Genomic DNA, 17109 nt, shown 5'->3' with positions numbered 1-17109 from the left:
GCAGTCTGACAATCTTTACATTGTTTCCATGCTATACATTGATCGAGTTTGAATGTATTTTTTACTTTTTAAAAATTTCTCTTTATTTTTCTTGGATTTTTTTTTTGATCTTTGCTTTCTTTTAGAAATGTGTTTTGTCTGATTACTCATATATGAATCTATATCAAATTGCTTGTCTTCTCAATGAGGGAGCATGAGGAAGGAGGGAGAGAGTTTGAAACTCATTATTTTAAATTGATGTTGAAAATTGTTTTTACATGTAATTGGGAGAAAAGGAAATAGTAAAGAAAAAAGAAAAACAAATAAATATGGGAGATTTTCTTTTATTATTGGCTAACTCTCAGGAATATATACTTAGGCAGTAGAATTTTTTAATCAAAGATTATGAACATTTCAGACACTTTTTTAGTATAATTCCAAATTGTTTTCCAAACTGATTAGTTTAATTCAGTTTACCTGTTTCTGCTACCCCGTATCTCTTCATTTTTGTCAAATTACTGAGTTTGACTTTTTTAAATTAGAATTAGATTTTTTATTTATTAGTGATTTGGAGCACTCTGTGTATAGCTAATAGTTTGTAAATCCTCTTTTAAGAACTGCTTGCTCATATGTTTTGACTTCTTATGTATTTGGGAATCACTTTTTGCCTCCTATATTTCTCTGAGTTACCTATATGTCTTGGATATTTGACTTATAGTTCCTCCCTAAATTTTTCTTCTTATTCTAGTGACATTGGTTTTGTGTATTCAAAAACTTTGATATTTTATATACTTGAAATTATCTAATTTATCTTTTGTGGCCATCTTTGTCCCTTGTTTAGTCAAGAATTCTCACTTTAGTCATTGAAGTGGAAGGTATATAATCCATTTCTCTCTTAATTTTTAATAGTATTACCTCTAATATTCAGGTCATTGATTCATGTTGGGTTTATTGGAGTGGGTATATGGTATAAAGTCATAGTCTAAGCTTAATTTCTGCCAAAATATTTTCCAATTTTCCCTTATTGCTAAATGGGGACTTTTTTCAAAAGAAATGTATGTTCTTGGGTATATCTAGCACTGAATTATTTAGCTAATTTATTCTTAATTCTTCCTTAACTATTTCACTGTTATGCCTCTTTTATTTTTATCCAGTATAAAATTACATTTTGAATTGCTGACTTCTGTTGTTATTTGACATATGAAAATATTATATCTCCCCACAGAATTTTACTTATTCCCATTATTTCTCCTTGGATTTTAGATTGTTTGTTTTTAAAAGTGAATTTTACTATTTTCTCTAGCTCTTAAAATTTCCCACTTCATAGTTTAATTGGTATAGTACAAAGTCTATCAATTAACTTGGGCAGTACTGTCTTTTTTTAATCGTTATATTAGCATAGAGAAGCCATGAACAAGAAAATTCCTTCATTTATTTAACTATTTCTTTATTACTTTAAAGAGTATCTTCAATTGTACCTAAATGGGGGGTGAGTTTGTCTTGGCCTATTGGCTCCCAGATATCTTGTGAAATTAGTCGTTAATTTTAATGGAACTTTCTATAACTGCCTCCTGGCAGTTTGTTGTTATTTAAAGGTTTATTTTTGCATTCTGCTACTTTACTGAAGCTATGAATTGTCTTAATTAGTATCCTCATTAATTCCCTAACATTTTCTAAGTAAACCAATGTCATCAGTACCTCAGGATAGTATTATCTTCCCTTTGCCTATGTGGACTACATTTTTTTTATCCCTCATGTCTTAATACTAATATTAGCATTTCTCAGACCATGTCAAATAACTATAGAGAAAAATGACATCCTTGCTTTACTCCCACATTTACTGTTTTTTCCTGTCTTTTGTTTTCAATAACTTGAAAAGATAGCTTTCAATATTCATTCTTTTGCATACTTTTAGGTTCCACATTTTTCCACCCCCCCTTCTCCCTCCCCACCCCCCTTCATGGCAGGAAACAATCTGATAATAGGTTGTACATATATTTAGTGTTTAGCATATTTCCATTCCACATTTATTGTTAAAGATTCTAGTCTTTCTCTGTTGAATGTAGGAATACAAGATTAAGTTTTTGATATATACTTTTCAACTTATTTTTAAAAGGCTTATGCCTATGTTTTGTTGGATTTATACCATAAATGAACATGTATTTTTTCAAAAGTTTTTTCTGTATCTATTGACAAAGTTATGTGATTTGTAATGATTAAATATGTTAATTATTTTCCTAATGCTGAACCATCTCTCATTTTTGGCATACATTCAAGATGATTTTAATAAACAATTTCTTGAAGATATTGCAGTAAACTTTCTGCTAACGTTTCATTCAAAATATTTTAATAAATATTAAAAAGTGATACACTTTCTTTTGGTCCATCATTTTGAGAGAAGGAGTAAATGTTTCTCTTATGTTACTTTTCAATCAGCCATCAGTGGGTGTAGTGGTAACCTGCTCTGATCAATAGAATATCTGGAAGAACAAATGAATGAAAGATAGAAAATAGGTACAATGTACACAATATCACAATTCTTCATGACAATTCTGTGATGCAAGGATACAAGAGTTTTTCCCACTCATTTTATATTCAAAGAAATTGACATTCAGAAAACTCCAGATCACAGTGGGAGCAAATGGTAGGAGTGAGTCATTTAAGAAAGTTGTGCCTAAAACTATTATCAGAAGATATCTCACAGAAGAAAAAAGAAAAATTGGAAGAAGAGGATTGACTGACAGAGGCAGAAAGATGAAGATGAGTGGCAGTCAGAAGGAAGGACATATAGTTTCAGAAGGTTACTCTGAAAACTAAAGAATGTTTGTTCCATGAAGTTTTGGGCAGGGGGAGAGGAGAGAATTGAGTTTAATTTTCATTATCATTTTATAGATTTTTTTATTTCCAATTTAGTTCTAATTTTCAGTATTTACTATGTTGTAATGATTTTGATTTGTTAGGTTTTTAAGCTTCTAAAATGCATACATTATTAATTAACCCTTTCTTTTTCTATTTTATTAATGCATATTTTTAAAGATTCAATTATTCCTCTTGAGGACTGCTTTAGATGCATCTCAAGTTTGGCATGTTGTTTCATCATTAGCATTGTACAATCAATAGTTGCTTCTATGTTTTTTTCTTTCACCCACCAATTATTTAGAAGCCTTGGCAATCTAAGGTGGTGGGTGGGAAGAACCTTGGCAGTCAAAGGAAAGTGGGTAAGGGGATGCATGGGTATTATTGCATCCCAGGGGTAGGGATCAGTTTGCTTATTGGGTGTCTAGGAGTTAGAAGGCTCAGCTTCTGGGTTATCAGAGAGATCTCCTAGAGAAAAGACAGAGGAGAAAGGTTGAAAGGGCTCATCAGGATGTTGGACAGGGTTATAGTGCAACCATGGGAGAAAGAATTTTTGATCCTGAATTTTCTGATAAGCCAATTAGCAATGTACTGAAATGTGAAGAAAAATTACCATGTTCCATCTCACTATAACTATCATGTTGATTAGGTATAGAAGGGAGATAAAACTTTTCTAGCCAGTGATAACTAAAATTATGAATCAAAGTAGGAATTCAGACCTTGCTAGAAACCACAGACCAGGTTTGTGGGAGTTTCAATGGCTTGATCCTTCTACCATAATGGCTAATTAGGTACCATTCAGCTAAAGCAAAATGGCAACCCACACTAATTCTTGTCTTTATGGACCACTGAGGTTTGCTGAGGATTCATCTCTGGGCAACCTTCACTTCTCAGTAGGGGAAGTGGTTTTCCATTCTCACATTTATTGGCTCATCATCCCTAACCCCAGTTATGCCAGGGATAATTTGATTTTTTGGTCTTAGGTTTCTCCAAAAGGGGGTAGAAATAAAAAATTATCCAGTGTCTCATACAAATCAATTGTAGGGCTGGTAATTTTATTCTCCCACTGAAAGCCAAAATAAACATAAGTCATAGCATGCATGCATAGAACAAATAACCAAGAGAATTCAGAATTTAACCTTTAACCAGGATTCAAGCAACTGGGGAACTGATAGTAGGCCTCATTAAATCATAAAATTGGGTGACTTGGCTAAATAGCCATTCCATATTTCACCTATCTGAACACAACCAATCAAATATGAACTTCTTTTCTGGTCTCTGTCTCTTTATCTCTTTCTGTCTCTGTCTTTGTCTCTCTGTCTCTGTCTCTCTCTGTTTCTGTCTCTCTGTTTCTGTCTCCCTGTCTCCCTGTCTCCCTGTCTCTCTGTCTCTCTCTGGCTCTCTCTCTCTGTCTCTCTCTCTCTCTGTCTCTCTCTGTCTCTCTCTGTCTCTCTCTGTCTCTCTCTGTCTCTCTCTGTCTCTCTCTCTCTCTCTCTCTCTCTCTCTCTCTCTCTCTCTCTCTCTGTTTCTCTCTCTCTCTGTCTCTCTCCCTTCTCAGGCTAACTTTTCTCTAAATACCAGCCCAATTCTTTAGCTGCTGCCTCTGCTGCTACAAGTTGCAGATCAGAAAAGTTCTTTGGGTACATCTTAGTGTTATCATCTTTATATTACAGGTGGTAAAGTTATTTTAAAATAGATGAAAAAGATCTTAAAGAGAAATAAGAAAGGAAATTCCGAAGGAGAGGAGACTAAGGTAGGTGGGCAGAGACTTCTGCAATTCAGAAACTTCCTGAATTGCTCTAGTCCCTCAGAGGTGGGCTCTTCATGTTGAGGATACCTAACCCCCCCCCCATAATGGATATAGGAAAAAAACTGCCTACGCCTTGGAGCATTGCTCCAGTTTCACAGGTGGAGGGGCTACTTTACAGGTGGAAATGCAATTAACTTCACAGAAAAAGAAAGGGTCTTGACTGAGTCAGGTGGCTCAGCTTTGGTTGTGGGCATATCTGTGCATGCCCCCTGTGTTTGTATGGGGACGGGAGAAATTGTGACTGGGGAGATGAGTAAGGTGCTTCTGTGCCTTCCATCTCGGGGCAACTGTATGGAAAAGGACTCAAATGTCTTGAGGAGAACCGTGGATCCTGGTGAAGCTTGGGATGAAGACTGAAAGTGGGCTAGGCTTCAAGGAGCAGGGGAGGTTGCCCTAAGTTTTTGTTTGAGGAGAAGTTGGGTACATGTGAGGGCAGTGTGCACGTGGGTCTATTTTAAGGGTGTCAGGTACTGGAGGGGGCGGGAGGGTGGATGTTTAGAGAACGGGTGAATCTATGTCTGGGTGTGTGGTGTCTGAGCATGCAAGAATGAGGGCCAATTGTGAAACTGTGGGGGCATATGAATGGAGTGAAGAGTGGGGAAGGAGAGTTGGGGTGGAGCTGCAGGACTGCTCCAAAGCGCCCAAGGAGAGTGGGTGGAACGACCCTTGCCAACCTAATAAAAGGGTGGGCGGGGAGTCTGTGGGTGCTATTGCAGCCACCTGGGGCTTTCCCTGTTGTGTAGTGTTATCAGAGTTGGACAGGTTACTGGTTCAACAGGAAGGGGTAAGAATGACAAAGCTCCAGTGCGAACTCTAAACTTCTCTGGAACCTTCGCATTTTGACCAGGTTGCCTCTCATCCCTCCTAGGGCAACTGTGCATAAAACCTCCTACCACATCTTCTCTAACCTCTGCACAGCCTCCTCGCCTAAGAAGCTTCGTGAGGAGCCTTGCAGGAGCTCTGTTTTCCTGTGTTCCGTCTTACTACTGCAGGATACTTTCTTGGTTGTTACCTTCAGCCCTCCAGATCTACGTTTCTCGGCTATCCATCACACAGTCTCATCACCAGCAGCTCGAACTACCTGAAGATCTTTCCCTAGGTGAATTTCCTTCAGCGCCTCCTTTTCCAGAGCCCAACCACTTGCAAAACAGGCATCTGATTATTTACTATAACACCTGTTTCATCCCTTTTTAGTCCCTTTTTCCCAATACCCCTCGACCCTCTCGTTCAGTTGCTTCCAACACCCCCATCCTCTAAACTGGGCACCACCCTTCTCCTGGAGCATCCTCTGACTGAGAAGAGGGCGTACTTTGACTGCCTGATTATTAACTCCACCTTTTTTCCAGAAGGGAGTATCCCACTATCCTAACAATTGGGATTCCCAAAAGCACAATACAGGAGGAGTCTGGCCTGACCTTGTCAAACCCCAGTGCATGAGGTAAGTGAAATCCAGTAGAAATGTGTTGGAGGGGGTGAGTGGAAGAGACAGACAGATAGTATATGAGAGAGGGCCAGAAAGAGAATATGAGAGAGACAGACAGAGGGGGGGGGGGGGAGAGAGAGAGAGAGAATGAATAAATGGGAATGGGGATGAATGTTTAAGAGATGTATTACCCAAAGGAAAGATCTTACAGAGCTCTCAACTTTATACCTACGCCGTGCAGGTGCAGAAACAAGAGAGTCTAGAATTGCCTAGAGGATGGTGTGGGGAGCATCAGCTATGTAGGTGTGGGTGAGCCTAAGGCAGGGAGGTGATTGTCTTGGAAGATAGGGACAAAGTGACGAACACTTCCTTATCTCAAATTCTCTTAAGAATAAAAGAAAGCTGGGCAACCAGGTGGAGCAGTGGATAGAGCACCGGACCTGGAGTCAGGAGTATCTGAGTTCAAATCCAGCCTCAGACACTTAATAATTACCTAGCTGTATGGCCTTGGGCAAGCCATTTAACCCCATTAGCTTTGCAAAAAACTAAAATAAATTAATAAATAAAAGCCTTTTTGGATTTTTTTTTGCAAGGGAAATGGGGTTAAGTGGCTTGCCCAAGGCCATGCAGCTAGGTTAAGTGTCTGAGGTTGGATTTGAACTCAGACACTCCTGACTCCAGGTCCGGTGCTCTATCCACTGCACCACCTAGCTGACCCAATAAAAGCCTTTAAATTTTGTTGTGGATTCTAATGACTAGTGAAAGTTGGCAAAACTGAAACATCTAGAAGAAAATAACAAGGTTGGGTGTTTTTTTTTAACTTTAATTAAGAAAAGTGACCAATTTGAAGAACAAAGTTAAGCATTGGTCCTGTGATATTATTGGTCTTTGGAACTCCGGAGTGAAGAAATTTCTTTTGAGTAGTGAGCTCAATATCTCTGTGACTAACAGTATTACAGAGTTGTTTTAGAATACTGAGAGTTTAGTGACTTAATCATTAAATGACTTAATCTGATGCCCTGCTAGTAGACATCAGAAGTGGGCCTTGAGCAAGGTCTTCTGAACTTCAAGGCTGAGTTTTAGTTCATTACACCCCAGTGCCTCTCATCACTTTGAAGAGAGTAAATGATCACTCCTTAGAATTCCAGTGATAGACATCCTACAGACTGAAAGTCTGATCCAAATGTCTGACATGTTGATCATCCAATGGCTCTTCCCCTTAACTTGGAGCTGTCTTGAGAATTAGTTTTATAACCCAGTCTAGATTCCACACACTTTTCGTTAGGTTCATACATCTTCAAGAAGGAGGAAGAGATGGTTTGGTGGTAATGACCAGAAAAGCTAGGCTAGTAAAGGGAGCTATGAGATTCAAATGTGGCTGAAGGGACCTTAGAACTCATATGCTCCAAACTCCTCATTTCACAGCTGAAAAATTGGAGTGCCAGGGAGAAGATGAACTTATTTGTATATAGAATGGAGATTATCAGTGGTAGAACCAATTAGAAATTAGATCCTTTGATTTGATCAGATAAGAATAATTATAAAGCACCTAGCATAGCTCCTGGAAAGTATATGCTTATAAGTTAAATGTTTGTTTTTGTTCCCTTCCTTCCCCTTTGAGTCCAAATTCAGAACATTTTTATTGCAGAATCATAAAACTCAGAGTTGGAAAGGAGCTCAGATGTAATTCAAACCAACTTACATGTAAATGATTTGGAATCATTTTCTTCTGGTTTTTTTGTTTGTATTGTTGCATATTCCTGTCACCATAGTAGCTTTTTGTTTGTTCATTCTTTGAACCTAGATCCTGACTACAGACTTTATGTTAAAGCTCAACCCTGTGCATGTCTGGAGGGAATGCCTGGGATGCTAATTCTACAATCTTAGAAGCATTTCAATCGGGATATATGAAAGCTTTAAGTGATCCCAAAGTATTCTGATCCAAAAGGTGAAATGTTACCCCTCTTGACCTGAGCTATAGAAGCTCCTGACCTAGTTTTGGGTCTGAGCAGCATGCCTTGCCCCATTTGGAGTTCCAGGAACTAGCTACTAGACAGCCTTATCAGGCATCCAGAAAGTTCTGTTGATGACTTGACAGAGGTGTAAGTTTCTTTTAGAGCTGGGATTCCTGCCCAATTATTCTCCTGCAGGTTTCAAGACTTGGAATCTGTAACTGAGGGTCTACTCTTAGGATCAGAACTATATATTGGAGCTTGCTTCTAAAGTTTCTCTTTGTTCAATATGCAATCTAAAACCTTAATCACTCCTTACTGTGACCTGCCATTCCAAGGTACAGGTCTCTTCAACCTACCCTGAGACATGTGGTGAGCATGACCTGAAATTGTGTAATGAGCAACAGAGCTTCGATGTAACAGCTGCTCATGCACCATACACAAATTTAGGCCTTACTATGCTGGTTCTGGGACTCCTTGCCCTGAAGTTCAGTGTTTCCCTACAATGGATTGTTCCATAATCCAACTCATAGACAGATCCCATCCCCAGCATCCACAGCTATGTTTTCCTCTTTCAAACTTAATTATAAAAAGACTTCAATGTACCATTTTGGGTTATTTCCTGAATAAGATTTCTTTTGGTACATTTTCTAGATACTGGGAACTGGGGAAGAGAAGAACCCAATGTTTTTCTTCTGCCACTTTTTTGCTGTGTTTCCCAAGATCATATTATTTAAAACTGGAACAGATGTTGGAATCATCTAAGTCCCATTAAAGATGAGTAAATTTGGGACCAGAGAAGAAAAGTTATAGGTCATGCAACCAATTATTGGGAGGCCTAGTTTTGAACAAAGGGCCCTTGACTTCAAATCCAGAACTCTTCCCTTCCTACTGCATTGCCTATTTTCACCAATATATATTTCTTGAGAGCCTGCTACTATATCTTGAGTTATGTTCTCTTTCAGAGCTCTATCCAATGATTAGATCCACATTCTTCTCTAGACTCTTTTATAAAAACACTTTGTAAATCTTGAACCAATTTAGGCTATGGTCTGCTTTTCCCCTGCTTAGCCATTATAAACCCATGAAAGGCACGACCACCTCCTTCTAAGATGTGTGTTACTTCTACTTCAATGTCTAAACCCTCCTTATTGGAAGAACTGTGTCTAAATGTCCTTGCCTAATTGTTAAAACTCTAGAGATAGCAGCTTTTGAGGAAGGCAAAAGTTTAAGGCTTAATCTTATACATGGACTCCTAGGGCCCTTGCACCTGGATATGTTACCTTTTACTTAAAAATGCCAACAATCAGGAATACCCATGATAGCACCAGTGATTCAGTTTCATTGTCACCTATACTGCTCCCACTCAAGTCCAAAAGATCCATAGAAACCCCTAGACTGATCTTATTGTTATTTTCAGCCTTTTGGCTGAACTTTTCTCTGTGATCCTAGCTCTGTGACACCTTGTCCTAACTCATTTTTCTGAAGGTAGAATTGGGATATTCTTCGTGACTTATTGCCATTTTGCAATTTTGCAACAATCTCTCCTTCTTTGAAGTTCATTCTATTCAAAATTATCTAAGCCATTTCCTGGTAGTATTTATCTACCAGTCCTTGGTACCTGGACCACATTCTATCTTTTCAACTAAACTTCTGCCTTTACTCAAGTACATTTGTATATATGAGTTGATACACTTCAAATCCCCTAGCTTGACAGTTCCTATGCCCTTCCCCTCCCCCCACAAAAAAATTATACCTTTGATCTTGCCATAATCCATAAGTACTCTACTTCCTTAATAAATAATTTTGTAATTCCTTTATCACATCACAACATCCTATCATTCCATCTCTTCTAATGTCTTACCCTTCCTAAAACTTTCTTTGGATTGCTCTCCAATTTCTCTAGTCCTCAGGAATTTTTCATGCCCTACCTCTGCTTTGCTTTCACTTTCCAATCTTCACAATGCTAACCCTGCAGTTAAAGAGGTCTATACTGTACTGTCCTTTCTCTCCAAGTCATGGCCCCTTTGTCCTATTTCTGTTCATGCCTTGCTGAGCCCCAATCTTGAATTACCTTCTGTCCCCTCTGCTCCTATTGTTCTATTGCTGAAGGGAATTAAAAGAAACCATGCATATATTCTCACTAGGTCCGCTACGGATTTATGCTTTCTAAATTCAACTAAGATCTCACTTCAATGGTCAATCAATCAATCAATGAATAAGAATTCATTAAATGGTTGTGTATCAGGCATGTGACAAAAATTCAAAGAGAAAGGAATAAAACCCAAACTTTCAAGAAGTTTACTTTTTAATGCAAGAGACAATATATAGGGGGCCAGCTAGGTGGTGCAGTGAATAGATAACTGGCCATGGAATCAGGAGGACCTAAGTTCATATCTGGCCTCAAACACTTAATAATTATCTAGCTATGTGACCTTGAGCAAGTCACTTAACCCCATAGCCTTAAAAATAAAAATAAAAAAGATTACAAATAAATCTGAACCTTTTAAGATACATGCCAAGTGGATGGAAGGTAACTTTTGAAAAGATATATGACACTAATAACTGGAGCAAGGGGGTGAAAAATGTTTCCTGGAGGAAATAATGCTTGAATTGAATCCTAAAGGAAGTTAGGGATGCTGAATTGGAATTTGGGAAGGAAATCCTTCTAGGTATAATTAATAGCCAGTGTGAAAAGAAATAAAGTACTGTATCCCAGGAACAGTAAGGAAGGAAGGTAATCTTTTTATATACTTTCTTAATCGGCATTCTCCAAAGCAGTTGCTTCAGTCATTCTCCTTTTCCCTCAAACCTCTGTAATACTCTCTCCATCTGCTCTCTCAGTTAAGGATTTCAACTCATAATTTGCTGAGATAATACGGTTATTTTGCCATGAATACCTTCACACCCCTTGTCATTATTTCCTTATTTTCCCCTCCTGTACTCCACCCTGTGATGTGCAGTCAGGCCTTCTACTTGCCAAGTCACACTCTTGTATACATCTCTGCAGCATTGGATCTTTTTTCATCACTCTCATTTTCCTGGCACTCTCCTCTCTAGATTTTCATGACATTGTTCTTCCTTGATTTTCCTCCTGCAAATCTGATAACTTCTCCATCTTATTTGCTGATCTTTATGTAAGACATTCCCAATAACTATTGGTTGTATCCTAAGACTCTGTTTTATGCCCATAATTTCTTCCCTTTACATTCTCTCTCTTTTTTTTTCAAGGCAAATGGGGTTAAGCAGCTTGCCTAAGGCCACACAGCTACGTAATTATTAAGTGTCTGAGACCAGATTTGTACCCAGGTACTCCTGACTCCAAGGCCGGTGCTTTATCCACTACACCACCTAGCCGCCCCTACATTCTCTCTTCATGACCTTATCAGTTCTCATAGATTTTCTTTTTGATGATAAATACTGGAAGGGCTATGGGAAAACAAGTCTTTTAATGCTCCTCTGGTAGAGCTTTGAACTAATGCAACCATTCTGTAAAGAAATTAGGAAACTATGTCCCAAAAGTTATTAAATTATATACACTTTGATCCAGTTATACTGCCTCTATATCTATTCTCCGAAAAAGATCAAAGAAAGAGGAAAGGACCCTATATGTACAAAAATATTTAAAGCAACTCTCTTTGTGGTGGGAAATAATTGGAAATTGGGGAGGCATAAAAAGCAGAATAGCTGAACCAGTTATGATATGAGAATATTGCAGAATACTCTTGTGCTCAAAAAATGATGATTTAGTTCTGTTTTGGAAATACTGAGTTTAAGATATCCAATGTACATCCAATTTGAGATGTTTGAAAAGCAGTTGAAAATGTAAGATTGAAAAGCAATAGAGATTAATGAAGGATAGAGAGATCAGAAAATCATCAGCACAGATTTTTAATTAAATCCATAATAGCTGATAAAATGACAAAATGAAGTAGTATAGAGGGAGAAAAGAAGAAGGCTCAGGAGAGAATCTATGGGATACTGTGATCAAAAGGAATGATCTGGAAGAAGATCCAGCAAAGGAGACAGAAAAGGAGTCGTCTGATGAGTACCAGTCAAACCAGGAGAGACAGTGGTGTCCCAAACCCTAGAGATAACACAGCATTCAAGAGAAGAGAGTGATTACCAGTGTCCAAAACTGCAGAGAGGTCAAAGTGAATGAGAATTGAGAGGCCATTGGCTTTGGCTACAACTGGTAACTTTAGAGAGAGTTTTATTGGAATGTTTAGGAAAGAAGCCAAATTGGAAGGAGTTAAATAGAAAGTATAAAGAGAGAAAGTGGACACTGATTGCATTACCAGCTACTCATTGGACAATACAAATTATTTGCCCAGTTAGATATCTCAAACTTAAAATGTTCAGAACAAAACTTATTTTCTCCCCTCCCCTCTCCTCACACAAAATATCCATTTTCTGAATTCTGGGATTTCTGTCCCTTTCTGAAAAAGACCCCACTATTCTTCAAGTCATCTGGTTTTGAAACCTCCATCATTTTAAATTTTTCATTCCTCCTCATACATATATCTAATTAGTTCCCACAATTAGGTGACTTTTAACTCTTTACTCACACAATTACCACCCCAGTTCAACCTGTCAACACCTCTTGACTGTTCTAAGAAACTTGCATTGGAATTTGTCCACTAGATTCAATCTCTCTCTCTTATTAACCCATATTTCTCATAGCTGCCAAATTATTTTCCTAAAACACAAGTCTGAACATGTCACTTCATTACTCAGTAAATTCCAGTGTCTCTCTGTTACTATGAAGTTCAAATACAGACTTCTTAGTCTGGCATATTAAGCCCTTCATAACGTGGTTCCAACCTTCCTTTCTGTCCTTATTATATCTATATAAACATATATAGAGAGAGACATACATATAAATTTATATATATATATATATATATATATATATATATATATATATATACATACATACATACATACATACTTCCCCTTCATACACACTGAAGATCAGCCAAGCCGGATTTCTTGCTGTTTTTTCAGCACCTCCTTGTTTTTACATGAACTATCTCCCATACTCCTTCATCTCCTCATCTTAGTCTCTCTAGTTTCTATCAAAGTTGAGTTTAGATGCTACCTTTTACATGTGAATTTTACTTACATCTCATGGCTGTTAGTGTCCCCCTTCAGGATAATTTGGATCTGAATCTCTAATTTTCGATAGATCTTGCACAATCTTATATATGAATATATTATTTAAACAATTGTTAGAACATAAGTTCCTTCGTGGAATGGACAGAATCATTCTTTAATTTGCCTAGCACAATTCCAGGCCACATAATTGGTATTTTTAAAAAATGCTTCTTAATTAATTGATTAACTGAAGGATTTGTTCAAGATGATCTAGGTAGTAAGCAGTAGAGCCAGGTCCTTTAAGCTGGAATACTCTTGCTTCTCAGACTAGAAGACCCTTTTAAGCCCATGTATTCCAGGGGACAAGAACCATATGTTTCCCTATGGCCCCTCTTATAATTCTTTCTTCAATGTGAGAAGCAATGAATATGGGTATTTAGCAAAGTTAGGGTAGATAAGAAAATGACACTTGGTTCCCTTATCTCCATGAGGTAATCAGGTATATCTTATATGAACAATAATAGAATCTTGATGCACAAAAGAATATTCTTCAAGATTATAGTGATGAAGTAGAATGATAACCTGTTGCTTGAGAATGTCATAATCAACAGTCCTAGGCAGGCAACTGCTTTAATATACTCTTCCTATGCTACCAATTGCAAAGTATCAACAGTAGCATAGGCAGTGACCCAGGCTCCTAATAAAGTGATGCCAGATCCAAACTCAGACAATGGGCTTTGGCAACCTCACAGATTAAAGCTATACAGCCCTCCACCACACTCCCCATCCCCACCAAAAAAACACAACTATAATCATTGAACTTTCATGCCTAAAAGTTTCAAAGAGTAGCAAGTTTCTCCATGTAACTACAGGGGCAAGATGGCTTCCTGTCCTCTAGGATGATTTGTTTCAGGACCAGACTCTTCATTCAGTTTAGCTTGAAATGAGGTCAGGTCAAAGCACATGGTGAAGCATAGACTAGCTCCTCCACCTCCAAAAGAATTACTGTGGTTATCCAAATCTTGCCTGAAGAATGTTACTTGCCCCTTCTGAGGTTCTCCTCCATCCAGTTATCCTCTGTTGTAACCATTCATTCCACATCCTTGTAGCAGTGCTATCTCTAATGTGAACTTTCTCTCTTCTCTAACATTCTGAAAAGAAAACAAAACTTTTCTGTTAACTTTAGTTTCCTTTCACCACCCTCAGATTTTTCTGAGCATCATCATGATGCTGTTTTTTTTAAACTGGACTTTATTCATTCTGTTATCTACCCTTATTTTTATCTTCTATCTTCTTTTGAAAATTGAAATTATTGTTTCCTATGCTTCCATATAATCTTTTCATTCCTTTTCCATTTTCCTCCACATTTGACTTGTTTCTTTGAGGGTAAAAGTTTCCTATTAATATCAAGAAAGTGAAATAGGCTCCTTTGGTATGCAGTAGTTTCCCCCAGTTGCAGATTTTCATGCCAAACTTGTATGGTTCCTTATGTGGAATATTGTTGGCGAGATCATATTCATGAATGGGTGTATCTGGTTGGAATAAGAGCCCTTCCATATTTCACAATCTGTGATTCTGTGACCAACATGGTCACCCACTAGTACTTCCAGCCTACTCTGTACCAGAAGCTGATATACCAGGGGTTTGTTTCTGATGTTGAGTCATTTGACAGTGTTAATGGCTTTGGTACCAAAAGCTTTCTTTTATGGGTCTTCAGTAGCTAAGAAAATTGGAAAAAGCTATTGCCAGGAGGAATTTTCACATAGATCACTTCCAAGCCTGATGGCTACAAGGGCTGAGCTGAAGGCATTGCTGTTCCTAAGACTCTTGGATTCAGGGTCCAGGACTATTAGGGTCTAAAGGAGATAGAGGTCAGGGTGGCCTGATATGGGTTGCTTCCCTTATCTTCCTCATTATTTCAGTTAGGCTGCCTGGCTCGCCCTCTGATCACAAATGTTTGGCAGTTGGTGAGGAGAATTGGCTCTCTTTCTACAGGAATTGATTCCCCCGAAAGTAACCATGAGCACTGGACTAGAAGCAGGAATGCTTGCTTGCAGGGTGTGGATACTCTTGTAATATCGGCCTTTTGATGGCAGATGGTCACCAATTGCCAGTTGTGGAGATGAGGAAAATAGGCCACTTTTTCAAAATGATTTCTCCCCTTAAAGATGGGTGTGAGGATTAGGTTAAAAGCAGGTCTAGTGACTGCAGGAAGGGTTGACTGCTCTTCTCAAAGCTCAGGGTCCTGGGAAATGTTGCTCAAAATGGTGCTGTTAATTAATGAAATAACACATTTTGCAATCCTTCCAGAGATAGAAATGTCAGTTTTGGGGGCTTTGTTAAAATCAATATATTAAATTAAATCAATTAAATTAAATCAATATTCATATACCCTAAAGCAACTAGATTGATCTTACCTTGATTAGCAGATGGGCCCACAGGGATGGGGACATCGCACCAGTATCCAGGAATGCAATCATAAGGAATTCTGTCCTCTAATAAGAGAGAATTGGGCTCCTTGTTCTCACACGTTTAGGCTCATTAATCCTACTATACTAACACTCATGAATAATTTCTCTTCTTGGCTCATTTCTAAGACCTTCCGGAAAGGTAAGATAGAGAAAGGTATTCACTAGACAACATGAGTCATTTATTATGATCATTTAGTCTTACAAAAGGAATTATAAATAAGGTCCACTCACAAAAGTACATAGAAAAAAATTAAAACAGAATTATATAACAAGTCACGAGTACTATAGTAATCTTCTGGGAAATTAACTACTTAAACTTAATCAAAACATAAAGTAGGGGGCAGCTGGGTGGCACAGTGGTTCAAGCACTGGCCCTGGAGTCAGGAGAACCTGATTTCAAATTCAACCTCAAACACTTAATAATTACCTAGTTGTGTGACCTTGGGCAAGCCACTTAACCCCATTGCTCTGCAAAAAGGAAAAAAACATAAAGTAGTTTTCAGGACCACAATTGAAGGATTTTACATTTCACTACATCTTGACACTGTCCAAACAATTCTGATATATGTCTGCTTTCAACATGAGTCCATCATCTTCAATATAAAAACTTCCCCTGACCCAAGCTAGCTCCAATCCAATAGGACCCAAGTCCTTTTTTTTTTGCAATTTAAGGCAGTGGGGCTAAGAGTGACTTACCTAAGGTCACACAACTAGGCAATTATTGTGTCTGAGGCTGCATTTGAAATCAGGTCCTCCTGACTCCAGGGTCAGTGCTCTATCCACTTTGGCACCTAGCTGCCCCTTGACCCAAATTCTTTTGACTTCTCTACCTTATAAAATTACACCTAGATCAAGAAATAACCATCACAAAAGATGCATCTCAAACCCAGTCTTAAGCTTGCCCAAGCAGGACATGTGCTTTAACTTCCATGTGAATGTAGCCACATGGAGTTGGGGGTGGGGGAATGGGGCTAGCCAGTCCTCTCATATTTGATTATCAGCATGCATTATGAGAGGACTGGCTAACTCCATTTCTTATAAGAGAACACTGTCATTCCAAAGTACAAATCCCTCAGTTATGAATCACACTGAACCAGAAGCAACCTCCCCCCCAGCCCAAGCTTCCATATGGTATCCTGGAACCAGGAATTGTTACTCTAAGCATGCATCAATGAGGGTTAATGGTCTCTGTTATACTGGGAAAAGGTTTTTCTTTATAGACATCCAATTATTAATTAAGATTCTGTTATGTGAAATGTAATCTGATTGAATTGCAAAACACAAAATAAAATGATCTCTTCTTTTTAAGGAGTCCATATTCCTTCTGAGGCTATTGTTCTGGTCCAGGCTTGAGAGAGGTATGCTATGGGAAGGTCATTCACCTTAGGTAAGGAAAAGAATAAGGTTTTCTCTTTTGGAAGTTAGATGCTGACTTGGCTTCATTGTGAAAATACAATCTTTTCCACAGGGACCTTTTGTGAAAAGGTAGTATTAAACAGCAACCTTCTTATTAGATGAAGA

General features: G+C 38.1%; 1 long non-coding RNA gene across 1 annotated transcript; it reads left to right on the top strand.

Annotated features, from left to right (window-relative positions):
* The first annotated feature begins 5566 nt into the window (after nucleotides 1-5566).
* On the top strand, nucleotides 5567-17031 carry LOC141497651 (uncharacterized). The gene is made up of 3 exons (XR_012471396.1): nucleotides 5567-5744; nucleotides 5992-6083; nucleotides 16898-17031. It is a non-coding gene; the product is annotated as an uncharacterized LOC141497651 (long non-coding RNA).
* The last annotated feature ends 78 nt before the right edge of the window (nucleotides 17032-17109 follow it).

The sequence above is a fragment of the Macrotis lagotis genome, chromosome X (assembly GCF_037893015.1).
Source record: "Macrotis lagotis isolate mMagLag1 chromosome X, bilby.v1.9.chrom.fasta, whole genome shotgun sequence".
Lineage (NCBI taxonomy): Eukaryota > Metazoa > Chordata > Mammalia > Peramelemorphia > Peramelidae > Macrotis > Macrotis lagotis.
This window is presented reverse-complemented; position numbering and strand designations above follow the sequence as displayed.